Genomic DNA, 12,620 nt, shown 5'->3' with positions numbered 1-12,620 from the left:
AGGCGTATCATTGATCTGGGCCTTTCAGCCTGTCCCCTGTGGTGTGTATAATCGCCACCCCCTGCCCTTGGTGTCTTGTCACCATTGATGTGCTTCTAAGAGGAGGATGTTGATCTGACTTGCTTTGGACACATGTCGCTAGAGTAGCTCAAGGCGGTGTTAAACAGCGCTGTCCGCCTGGCCAGTAGGCAGGTAGATAGAGCAGGAAATGACGCTTGCACCCTCCTGGATCCTTAAGCTCTCAACGTGAACCTGTTATGCAACATTCACACTGGAGCTCTGACAGACCTGGTGGGCCACACACACACACTCACAGGCATGAATGCATTCATGCAGAGTTTATCCTTTTCTCCCCTTTCCCCTCTCTCTCCCTCTATTTCTCATTTACACTTACACATGCTGCTTTTCAGGCTGCATCAATACTATAATGCAATATAACATAATATATTTGAAAATGTCCCAAACCATATTGAGCACTCTTAATCTTTATTTTGTTGTTTACTTACATAAAACGCTTCAAGCAATTTGGTTCTTTTATTATGTTATTTATATAATCCAGATTACATTAAATCATATTTATTAAATTGTTTATGATTCAGACACCACCTATTGTTCCACACATTGGATGAATACCACAAACACAACAATATGCAATTCAAATATTCAAACTAAAGCTTAGATTTTTTTTTGCAATACATAAAACATGAGTAAAGTTAGAGGCTTAGAGGTCACACAGAGTCTCAACCGTGTGTGTATTACATGTTTTTTTAATGTATTATGCATGCTCAGTTTGAAATTCAGACACCTGACTGGAGCATAATGTTAAGTTGTTTAGTCAACCTGCTCATAATTCATGTACAACAAAAAAAATCTGTCATTTTTGGCACAGCTTTAAAAAAAAAAAAACAAAAAAAAAACATCAAATGGACTAAAAGAAACAGTCCACACACTGTCCCCAGCCTGGCCGGTCTAACACAGGATCAAACAGCATGGGGCATATTTTTGATCTTTAATAAAGGTGATTGCTAGTCTTTTATTCCAGGTATAACTCTGACATCTGACTACAAAACTTTTGGATTTACAAACAAATATTAAACATTTTTGGCTATGAGGCATTTGCCTCCCTTTAATGTTTGGTGGCTAACAACCTCATAAATAAATGCATGGCAACATGTTGCAAACGTATGAATGGTTTGCTGCTGTCAGTACCGCTTTGGTTCCACCACCACTTCCATTTGGTGCAGTCACATTTGTATGAACTTCCCTTCCTATCACTGAGATTTCTGAATTATTTCAAATGATTATTAATATTGATATGGCCAGACACTCATTTTATTTTTTAAAATATGGTTAATAATAATAATTAATAGGAGGTAAATATCACTATATGATTTAGAATAACTCATTTCATTCCTAGTCTATAAGGCCTGATAGCTGTTATACACCGAGCACTTCCATCACTGTATAGTCAGTGTGCCCCAGCTAAATCCATGAAGAGAGCTGTCACATGTTACAGCAAGTGCTTGTGACGAGAGCTCCCTGCTTTGAAGCTCTTTTCTTTAGCTGTGTCTCCATTAGAGAGCAGAGGATGGCTAACGTGTAAACAACTGTGTCAGGAAAAGATGCTAAAGAGCCTAGTGGGGGAGAGTGCTGTGGAGCACTACCTACAATGTGATCCCTGGAGAACTCAGGTTCTGTGCTCTCTGAGCAACTCGCAGCGGGAGGAATCGATCTGAAGAGGCCTTCAGCCTGAGCTGAAGGGATTGGCCACAGGGCTGACACTAGCACGTTTAGCATGGGCAGGAGGGGGGGGGTGTGGGGGGGGTGGGGGAACAGGAGGGTCGGATCTTTCTTTCCCAGCCTTGTATGCCGCTGTTAACCGACGTCACAGGTGCAGGAACGTAGGCGGGTTGTTGAGTTTGGGGGGGAGGCAGGAGCAAAGCGGACTTCTTGTTGAGATGACAGCAGGAGGAGGAGGAGGAGGTCAAGAAAAAGATGGAGGGCTGGATTTAGGGTTGAGGATGAAATCTACCCCCCACAGAGGAACAAAAGAGATCCTAAATATGACATCTGATATGTGTCATGTCTGCTATCAAATGTGTCGAAAGCTCTTTACCAGTACACTGAAATGTATGCATCTCTCTCTCCCTCTGTTGCTGCTGTGCCTGAAGGTGTAGTGGGAGGAGAGGCAGAGGTAGGGGAGCGGAGCTCAGAGTGTGGGCGGCTGGCATAGAGGCCTGCTACATTAGCAATAAAGCTCTATGTAATTAGCATGTCTTTGGTTGATAATTAGCGTTGTTGAGAGAGTGGCACTGAGAGCGTTGCACAGCCTCTCTAGCAACAGCATGTTTACAAGAGGCTGGAGGGCTTTTCTCTCTACCTCTCTCACTCTGTATTTCTCTTTTGTAGCTTTTTTTTCATTGAACATAAGTTTTTTTATACATATTGTATAGTTCAGTGGGTATTGTATGTTAAAGACAGAAAAAAGGGAGAAACAAAAAGAGAGGGAGAGAAAGAAGGAGGTAAAGAAGGTCTGGATGACTCACTTGAAAACGATCTTATCTGGGAAGGGCACTTTCACAAATATATGTGAAAGCGTAAGACCAATAAACCGAAGCTAACCCTCTGCAGAGCAGACGCAGTGAAACAAAAGATTAATCATATGAATACTGTGGCAATTTGGAACCAACTGAGGACATGTCTTTTTTATGTTTTAAATGCTTTCATATAATCCTACTCCATGTAGGACAGTGATATCTGAACTTGCTCAGACTCCCCCAGTGACTGTGATAAAGAATGTAATACACAGTGTTATCATCTCTTACATAAACAAACACGGAAGTCCACTTAATTAATGCTTAAGTGTTCAAAGAGACATCTAAGCTCATCTACGCACTCGTAGCTTGATAAAAGCAAACACAAAGGCAAGTCATCGTTGGATGTCCATGCGGGGTCCAAGTGTGTCGTCCTGGCAGCTCTACAGCACACTCTGAGTCTGGCTCCAGATAAAACAGTCAAACATGCAGATAGATTTCCTATACTCGCTGTCTGCCAGGCCAGTTTCCTGGACATGTGAACAGCATTAGAGGAGAAATAGTAGGCTGTGTTGGGAAATGACAAGAGAAAAGATCCATCTCTCCTTTTTCCTCTCGTCCCTTCTTAAGAACAATCACTCTGAGCTGTTATTGGTGATATATTATTCCAATATGGGGGTTGTTAATTGCAGTGGCACATGAAAGACTCCTTTCTTTCCCCTCCCGATGATTGCAGATCTAGCCCAAACCTAAGCGCCGTTGGCTGGCTCTTGCTGTGATCGAACGGCCCCAAATCCAACAACACACTTGGGCTTTGCCAAATCCCTGTTCCACAATGTGCTTGTTTTCCCCACTGTTGAAACAAAGAACACAGGTTTGTGAAACAACTGAGGGGATTGTGAGTGTGTTGTTATAGGGAGATATATCCCCACAATGCCTGGAGAAAAACCTGAGTAGAAGGATTGTACGTGTGTACTGTATTTACATATTTAGAATAAGGTATTGTGCTTATGCACACATAATGTTTGGCCTGTGTTCTCACAATGGCCGTGCTGAGTGGGTGCCTGTGTGTATACATATACAGCTGACAACTGGCTCGAACCCTGCAGAGCTGACGGCATTGTAATGACCTCAGCCGGCACTGCACGCTCCCATGCCATTGGTTCAAGTATCACATGTATCGGCACATGGCTCTTAGTACTGACCTGCCTGCTTGCCTACCTGCCAGAGGAGGGCCGTTGGCCAATCCCATTTCCAGCAGATTAACCTAATCTGAAAGTTCAGCTCACCCTGTAATCTTAAACAGCAGCAGCAGGAACCTGACTCTCCACCTATCCTCAACTCATTTCAGTCGCTTCTCCCTCTCTCTCTCTCTGTCTGTCCTCACCTAGAAGCAACTATTGAATGAGAGGGGGACGGGAGGGACAGAGGGATGGATGAGTGTGAGAGGAGAAGGAGGGAGGGAAAGAGGGATGGAGGGAGGAAGGCTGGTAATTATTTCCAAAGGTCATTCTGTTAATGACTACCTGCTTGGCTAATGAGATTCAGCAAAGCTCCCTCACCATGTTTCACCCTGCGTATGTTTCACCCGTGTGCCGAGATGTGTGAGAAGCACAGGTGTGATTTCAGCCCAGTGACAGTCCACTGGAGGGAGGGAAAGTGCGAGGGAGGGGGAGGTGGTGGAGGGGTGTAAATGAAGAATCATAAAGAGAAAGTACATTGGGCAGGTATGCCTGGGAGATAACATATCCACACTAGGTGCAATCACAGTGTTTAATTCGGCAATATAACACGATTTTCTGCATCTTCATACTACAGAGCCTACTCTGCTGTCACTTTAAAAAAAAGCATTCTTTATAAGGTTTAAATGCCCTTTCCGTACTTTCTCACAATATTCTTGCAAGTCAATGGGACATGTGATGTGCCTCTCTGAAGTGCCAGTGTGCTCGTGTTCCGCCTCGCTCTTGTGAAAATATTTTCCAGCATGTGTGCTATTCTATGTGCTTATTTGGTTTCTAAACAGCCTGGAGAACATTACCCTTGAGGAGTTTTCCGTGTTGATCAGCTAACTGAATAACTTCTTCTCATGTCTTCTGACGACTGTGTAATTACATTGACTTGTATGTAATGTTATTTATCTTCTGCAATGTATGTCACCATCCACAAACAATAATGGGGTCATATTATATTTTCTGTACAGTTGTCCTCAGTAATTTAGTGTTTTCAGGCTTTAGGTGCATGTGGTATAACATGTAGTGGAGTTAAAGGCTAGAGTTGTCGCCGCGTTCTCAGGGCCTCGGTGTTTACTAGTTACTAAGGGATTGACAAGATGGCTTGTTTTTCCTGATGAGCTGAGGATTAAGGTCTGAAGCTGCTTTGACTGACTAAGTAAATTAACCTTGTGACATTGGCAAGCTAATAGCATAGCAGTTTGTTAAAACAAAGACTGATGAGAGTCGGTGTGCAATAGCACATCGTAAAAGAGAAAAAAAACACATGTTGAGGGGTGAGTGTATCATAGCATGTCATAGCATAACTTCTTTTACTTAGCTCTGTTTTTACTGTATTTACAAGTTTAACAGCAATTTATTTAGTGGGCATTAATACACATTTCTGTAAATGTGCTATAGTTAGCCAGTGTTTATTTTTCTGTATCTTTGCTTCCCTTAAAGGCAAAATAACACAGACATCTCTGTAAAGACCTGTGTTGGCCTTATGATCAAGAAATATCACAGGCGCTGGGTGAATCATTGCGTAATTGTAGGTGCATTAAAATATAACACGTAGAAGAGGGTGCCAAAATGCTAAGTGTTAAATTATCTCCACAGGGTGTACACTTCTCGATCACCCCTTATACATATAATGATGGATGATGTGTACATACATATGTTGTGTGCAATACTCTCTGTCCTTTTCAGTTTGAACGTGAAGCTTCAGATGTAAAACTGCTTTCTCCTCTAAATGTGGCCAGCATGTTCAGTTACTACAGTACCATGTGACTGGCAGCCTGTATTGAACTCACCACATAAAGGCACCACCTCCAAAACAACCACCATTTTATTTAATAGACTCATTTTCTAATAAATGCCTCAAAAAAAGGGTTGTGGTTCTAAAAATAGTGCATGGTGGAGCTAAATATAGCCAGCTGTTCTTGCTGGGAAAGGATAGAAGAAAAGAACTGGGATCGCTCTCCCTCCCTCTCTCTCTCTCTCTCTCTCTCTCTCTCACTCATCCTCTCATTCCCCTCTCCTTATATTTCAAACCGGGTGGGTGGGGGTTGTTTTTTTAAACAGAGAAGTGAGTAAGCAAAGTGTTGGGAGTATTCATTCAGCCTTTGTGTGAGTCTCTCTTTCTCTCTCTCGACCAAGTTGCCCTCAGCGACCACATGCATAAGACCATCGGTGTGAGACCCCGCAGCGCCTATAAACATTTGATACTCTGAATAAAGAAGTCTATTATTTCATTTCCTTGTTGATTTCCATCCACACTTCAGCAAACAGAACCTTCCTGTCTGCTTGTTTACAAGAATGTTTTTTTATTACAGAAAAAATACTTTTTCTGGAAAGTTATATTACACATGTCAGTAGAATTAGCCATGTTTTAATCAGATACAAGTGACAAACCCACAAGTTGTCTATGGCGCCAGGCTCAGACATTAAGAGCACAACTTCTTAGCGGACTTCTTATTTTAACGACTAAAAGCCATTTCCTACTTTTTAAAGAGAGATTAAAGACAAGATGGTAGATAATTTATATTATCTACAGGCCCAGCACTTTATTCCCCATCAACTGCCCGCTGACCAGAAAAAAAAAGCAGAAACTCAGACAAGAAACCGTACCACTTGGATCTGCGTCAGAGGTGTTTTTTAAGGTCAATACTGAAGCGGAAGTCTGAGGTACTCACACAACAACAAAAGAGGAGGTTTTAAAAATAGACTGTTTGAAATGTGCCAATATGTGGTCCCTGTGGTGAGGAGCAGTGAAAAAGGCAGGCCACTTCTGAGGCCACGCTGCCAAAAGGCAAGGCTTTTCCACTACACAGCCCAAAACAATTCACGCCAGCCATTAAGATGAAATGATGCCTTGTTCTTTGAAACTATTTGTGGAAAATTCAGAATAATGAAGATCTATTTTTATAGATGGCATTCCCTGGCCTGCCGAGATCCCCCCCCCACTCCCGCCACCACTTGGTCTCAGCCCCACCCTCCTCGCCATGATTGCTGCTTTGGGCAGGGTGTGGAAACTCAAGGTCACAGTATAGAGGTCAACCGGCTGGTCATTGTTACTCAAGGCCTCCCTCAGGCTCCCTTTTCCTGCTGTGGCACCGCACGATAAGAGACAGAGAGACAAAAGACGCTAAGTGACGATTAGTAGTAGTGGTGGTGGAGGGTTGATTCAAGAAGAAGGAACAGAGTGTAGCTAGAGCGCAACTTGAAGTTTTGTTGGAGAGGGCTGAGGTCATCTGCCTGAAGCTAAACGGTTACTATCTGATGTTAGCTGAGCTGTTAGCTGAGCTTTGATTTTACAGTGCAGTGTCACATATGATTATATCTATGATATAAAAAAGTCCATATTCCGCTGCAGTGTATGAAGGGAAATTGTATGGGGGAAAACACACACAATTTAACCTTGGCGAATTGATTTTTATGTTGCATCAGAAACACATATACACATTCTCATGTCTCTCATTTGAATAGAGATGTATTATTCACAACTGGAGAGTAGATGGGATGAAAGATGGGTAGGTTAAGGGCGCAGACATGAGTGCCCTCTTTATCCAGTTTCACTGAGCTGGCATTGTGTCTCATAATGTCTATCTGGCTAATTATACAGTGTAGTGACGAGTCTGAATGACCACTTTGTTCCCAGGGTTGGGATGCTGCTGTAGCAAACAGTGTTGGATTCTGACATGTGCTTAGTGTGTGTCTCTTCCATATGGGAAACACTGCACCATCTGGTCTTCTGCTGTGTACTGGCTAAGACTGTGTCTGTGAGTGGGCTCTCGTCTGCAGTGGGCTCTTCTTAATAGTGATTTTAGCACATGCATCATCACAATGGCACAGTTTGGAGAAATGTGCAGGAACCTTGTTGCGCTCAGTACCCTTTCTTCTCCATCTTACTTTCTGTCAGTCTCACTTACTCCAACACTTATTTTTTTTGCTGTACTGTTCACTCCCTTTGTTAATGTTTAGTCAATCTAAAAGTCCCTAGACAGCTAGTAATCACACAGTTAGCCAGCGTTATTACTGAACACACGACCACTTTGCCCAGGGATGATGGATTCCAGGCGCCAGCTTCTGATTCCTGATTATAGTGCAGCAGGGCACCAGGAGTAAGGGGCTTCAAAGCCACTAAATCACTGAAAAGTCATTGATGCGATAGTCGTCTCAACTAGTGCATAGGGATGCGTAGATGATGACTGAAAAAGAGGCAGGGACACACTGTGATTAGGGGTCCCATTCCTCAGATTGGTAACCTACAAAATCAGCCATCACGCACCCCCTCCTCCAAATCATTCACACACACGTACACACACACACACACCATGTAGCCATCATCCATGGGCATGCCCCTCGACATGGTCCTGGCATGTTCAAACCACGCTTCATGAAACTGTGGCCCTCTTGCCTTTGGTCTGCCATCTGCTTCCAATAAACTAAGCCAGCCTGATCCCTCTGATGTTCCCTCCACTCTGAATAGCAGAGAGAAAGAAAGAGTGAGCCAGAGAGACAGAGAGAGTGAGCGAGAGAGACAAAAAATGAGAGCAAGTACGAATAAGCCAGACAGGCCCGAAAAGAAATAGAAATAAGGAGAATAGGAGCACATCTCAAACATACTATTACCCCTGCTGCCAGCAAGGCCACCCTGATTGTGCTTATTGTGCAGTGGTGCTGGGAGGTCTTAATCCACAGCGGGTCCACTTCATGACCACCTCCATCTTGGTTGTGATGGGAAAAGATGATTTTTCTCTTTCTCGTCTCACCTCCACTGACACAAAACCACACTGCTGCTTACCAGTCTCTGACAAAGTTACATTTGTCAAATGGTAAAAACAAGAATGCTCCCTGTGGTGTTTCCAAACTTCTATCACCTTTTCCCTACAAATTTGAATCAAAAAATGCAATCGCTGTAGTGTTTTTGGAATCCAGCCCACATAAAGTCTCCAACAATGTAAAGAAATATCTATACAATTTACACACCTTCCTGTCTTTGAGGAGTTTGTCTGATAATTATAGTAAATCAGACTATTTCTCTGACATTTTTCGCAATTCAGCAAACAGAGGCTGAGACCCTGCCAGACAAAGGAGTTAATTCTAGTGCCATTTTATTATAGTTTAACAACACAGCAATCATGATTAACTATAAGTGGCTCAGTTATTGATGCTTTTATATTGTGCTTCTCTGTCAGGGGCTTGTTTTCCACCCACTGCTGAAATATGCTGCAAAACCAAAAAACTGGTCCATTTATAGGGGGAAACTCCTGCTACTATAGGATCTTTTGTCTTGCTTTCGCTAACAATAGCGTCTGTATGTTGAAGATCAAACAGTGTTGACGAAGATATAAAAGGCTTATTATAAACTGGCTGTTTTTGTAACAGGGCCTTTGCACTGATGCTGTCAGTCACTGGGTTGAAGACATTGAGAAACATTCACTGGCCTGGCTGTCGCCAATAGCCATAAACACAATATTGAATGTGTCGTACCCTTCAGCCACTGCCAAGATAACTGCAGAGGGGAATGGTCAGCAACGGAGCTCTTTCCAAACACAACCCATCAAGTAGCCAGAATCTATCAGAAATAAAGATGTTTTGATGCAGCTTCTGTTGAGATGCCATAGTATTGTGAAAAATGAAGGGAATAGGACAGAAGTAGTGAGACAGACAGACTGAGAAGCAGACTGAGACAGAAAGATGGGGGCAGAAAGACGGAGAGAGGGATAGAAAGGGTGAGCAGGGTGGCAGAATGCCGAGCAGACGGATCCTGGTATGGCAGCAGCTCTGGGCAGGCGTCAGCTGTCCCTAGCAGACCCCCTGGGGCCACCCAGAATTCACACCCAAATACCCTCCACTGTTTTTCTCAAGAGCTACATGAAGTTATCACCCACCCCAAAACTACAAAATGAATTAAAGGCTGCATTTTTTTTTCTTAACATGATTAAAAAACCTTGAAGCATATGGCAATTTGAATTAATTCCCCTGTAGCTCCTATCTGCCTCTGATTATCTAGCTCAAGTTAGGTTTTACTCAATGTGGGCCTATAGTTCCTTTTAGACCAGCCCAGTCTAGGCCAGCTTAGCTGAGGATGCAAAGCTGAAGAGACGAGTGTCTCAAGTATGTAGGACACCTTGTCTATGCTGTGCCTGCTTCACACAGGCCCTGAGAGTCGAGTCATGAGGGAGCGTCATGAAGAAGGAGTTTAATTAGGAGCAAGCCTCCAAAGGGGCCACAGAGTGAGAGAAAGACACACAGAGCCAAGCAAGAAGACACCACTTTTTTGCTGTCTTTCCTCTCTGTCACACTTTTTCTCTCTTTTCTCTTTTACATTTACTGTACTCACTCTCTGAACATGCCAGGTGACTGCTCACATACCAGTTTGTGTAGCTTTTCATCTCTCTCTCCCTCTCTTCACAATCGCGTTGGATAATTTTAATGTAATTTTGTGCATAAAATTTTTGGCACAAGTGAACAAGTGTTTTTGTTTAATCCTCATCCTATTACTGTAGTCCCCCAAGACTCTATTTTCATGCCAGGTCTTCATACCCATACTCCTGGTTTAATTTTAGGGAAGCCATGATCATTATTCTCCAACTTATTTTGAAATAAGGATGTGCCTGGTTTAATTATAATGTCACAGAGAAACTTAAAGGTTCTATGGAGCAGAGCCATGAAATACTATTTCAAGGAACAGATGAAGCAACGGGCTATCAGAAACAGGCAAATGCATATAGGGTGTAAGTAGGGCAGTATGGTTGTGAGGTGGGAAACACACAAGTGAGAGGTCCTTGTAAGGCTCTATGAGCGCTCCAACGGATCTGATTGGTTGTTGAGTCGTGTGTCAGCCTTTGGCAACAGGTGTGATGTCTTTAAACAGGTGTGCATAACTGGGATAAGTGCCGTAGTGTCTTTGTACCGCACCCAAAATATGCTGAGGCCTGCTGGAAAGCTAAGCCAAGGCCACATGCTTCATAGTCATATAACACTCATGCCCTGGCTGCCTGCACCCCATCAACACCCAATGCAACTCTGCCCAACCCCCTGTCAGACCACCAGCTCAGTTACCCCATATGGGTGTCACCTTTAGCCCAGCCCTCCTCCTCTTCCTCCTCCTCCTCCTCTTCTTCCTGGCTATTCTTCCTAGAAAGGAAGTGAATCTCTCCTGCACTCTGTGCTGGTGGCAGTAGGTGGAAATCTGTGCAAGTTGTTGGAAGAAAAGTTGTTTTTTCTTCAATCCATTCTCATGTGAACAGAAAAAGGCCAGCGGTTCAGCTGTTGTCAGTTCGATATGATGCATCGCCGGGGCCAGAATGAAACTACGCAAAAGAAACAGCAAAAGTTTTACATCTCACGCCTTTGCCAAAAAAGACAGCATGATAAACCTCTGCAACCCCTTTGTTCTTTTGACTCATCCTCCTCACACAGAGCAAGAGTGCCTGATTCACTGTAGGTCTGTTGGAAGTCAGATCTCCTGCATCGCCTTGCTTGATTTGTTTGGTGTGATTTCCTGAAGACTGTCAAAGATATAAGAGATGCTTTCAAATTCAGAATTCCAGATTTCCACTCTAGGGGCCAAGTGAGGATTCAGAGAAAGAAAAGGAGAGCCAGCAAATGTTGACACACTTACAGTAGCTGCCTCGCCACGAGACGCCTCAGGAATCAAACAGCTATCACACACACAAAAGAAGCCCTCTAAGTTCACTAAAACCACACTCAAAACAGGCCTTTGTTGTGCTGACATGAGAGATGACTGGATTTTTATTTGTTTTCTAAGCAGTCAGATCACTCCCTGTCACTTCTGCTGCTGGTTGTGATGGAGTAGCTAGCAATCGTATCTCTTCTGTGAGTGAGCACTGACTGAGACAAACAAATGAGAGAAAGAAGTTCACTGAGATTAACTTATCTTAGCATCTATCTTCCTCCTTTCTCCTGCTCAGTCTTTCTTTTTTCTTGACTCTAACACCCACTCTCACACACCCACACGTGCACACACAAACACAGACTCATTCCCCTCTTTTCCCTCCCACACACAGACTCACACTACATCATATACAGAGAGAGAAAGAGACACACACACGCACACGCACACTTGATCAGCATCAAATACAGGGTGTGCTAAAGTAAATTTAATTACGTCTGTCTGATATGGAGCTTCAGATGAAAGTAGGAGAGCGAGGTGTGAAGCGACGACTGCACAGACAGGAGCAGGCCCGTGATATTCCTCCTGTAGACTAATCTCCCTTTATTAAAGCCAGGAGGAGAGAGGGAGGGGTGGGGGGTGGTTGGTGGAGAGGAGAGGAGAGGAGAGGAGGAAGAGGAGGAGGAGTGGAGGGGGTCTTTGATGAGATCTCTAACTGTCAGCTACTGTACTTTTCTTCTCTCCCGCTCTGTCTTTGTCTCTCACTTTACGAGGCAAATGAACACAGCACCTATCGTTACATGCCTACTTGCTCAAGCAAACATACTCTCATGCTATCACACACGGTAATGTGCTCTGAAACTTATCCCTGTTGTTAAGGTTGTCAACAATATCTAAAAAAGGACAGAGGCAGCTCTCCCTCTCTTGCTTTCTCTCTCCCTCTCAAATGCTCTCTTTGTCTGTGTCTCTCCTCCACTTACAGAGGGAGTGGTGAGCGAGTGTGGTTTTCTGCCCGTCTACTATTTTCTGGCCACTCTAATGGGGGCAGGTGGCCATCAGGTGGCCAAAACAGAAACTGCCACATTTAATAGCACATATAGCCAGTCATGAACTCATGCAAGTCTACTGTATTTTAATTCTATTTCATGGCCCACTGATAATTATGGTTATAAAATGTGTTTTGCTTTTACGACTGTTCTCTTTGCTGTGCAATTACGGGGTTTCAAGGTCCCA

At 43.5% G+C, this 12,620-nt stretch overlaps 1 protein-coding gene across 12 annotated transcripts in view; it reads left to right on the top strand.

The window, feature by feature from the left end:
• The window catches only part of mef2cb (myocyte enhancer factor 2cb), a 65,071-nt gene that overhangs the window by 38,754 nt on the left and 13,697 nt on the right, over positions 1-12,620 (top strand). The gene's annotated exons all lie outside the window — the stretch shown is intronic.

This window comes from Parambassis ranga, chromosome 9 (genome assembly GCF_900634625.1).
Source record: "Parambassis ranga chromosome 9, fParRan2.1, whole genome shotgun sequence".
Lineage (NCBI taxonomy): Eukaryota > Metazoa > Chordata > Actinopteri > Ambassidae > Parambassis > Parambassis ranga.
Note: the sequence above shows the minus strand (reverse complement) of the source record. Positions and strands in the feature narration are given on the sequence as shown.